The sequence below is a fragment of the Corvus brachyrhynchos genome, unplaced genomic scaffold (assembly GCF_000691975.1).
Source record: "Corvus brachyrhynchos isolate BGI_N302 unplaced genomic scaffold, ASM69197v1 scaffold245, whole genome shotgun sequence".
NCBI lineage: Eukaryota > Metazoa > Chordata > Aves > Passeriformes > Corvidae > Corvus > Corvus brachyrhynchos.
The window spans coordinates 4652888-4653647 of record NW_008238988.1 but is presented as its reverse complement, the minus strand read 5'-3'; the positions used below and the strand labels follow the sequence as shown (position 1 = coordinate 4653647).

The 760-nt window shown below is 58.3% G+C and overlaps 1 protein-coding gene across 2 annotated transcripts in view; it reads left to right on the top strand.

The window, feature by feature from the left end:
- Positions 1-760, top strand: part of SAMD4A (sterile alpha motif domain containing 4A) — a 99151-nt gene that overhangs the window by 94088 nt on the left and 4303 nt on the right. The window lies entirely within an intron of this gene.

Genomic DNA, 760 nt, shown 5'->3' with positions numbered 1-760 from the left:
AGAAGCTCCCGGCGTCCATTGCCGACGCACTGGACCCCCAAGCACAAGGGATGACCCCCAGCAATGGGATGAGCACGGCCGCCGGCATCGCCCGGATTCCCGAATGACCAGCTCGGGTCTCGCTGCGGAAATCCTGGACTGTGACGGATGGTTGAGGACAGGAGCCCTCGGAGAGGACGAGTGCCACCAGGAGCCCTCAGGGAGGACAAGTGCCACCAGGCTTCCTGCGGATGCAAGAGCCCTTCCCGGGGAGAGGAACACGAGAACAAGGACTGTGGGAAGCAGCAGGGCCCTGGCAGCATCCCTGGCTGGGAAAACAAGGACACTTCTGTCACCCGAAGCGTTTCTCCAGCGTGTGCCCAGCCGAGGCTTAGCTGTCTTGTTCCTCTGCAGGGTACTGTTCCTCCAAGTTATTTTTTCCAGGTCGCATTCCCCGAGCCTCTCCAAACCGGTCGTGCTATAAATAGCTCTTAAAAAAATAAACCTTTCAGGGGAGAAAAAAAAAAAAAAGGCGTAACAAACCTGTTTGTTTTTAGTGTTGAGGAGGGAGGTGGCTGTGGTGCCCCAGGTGGTAACAGGGAATTCTCTGTTCCAGAGCCACTCTGGGAGCTGCCTCCCACCACTCTCCATCCCGGGGATGGGGTTTGGGATGGGGAATGGGGGGTGGGATCAGGGCTGGAGGGTTGGAAGTGCTGCCCCTGGGGGGTGGGGACAGGGGGCTGCTGGTACCAGAGTCAGTTGTGCAGTATAGAGGTGAGCA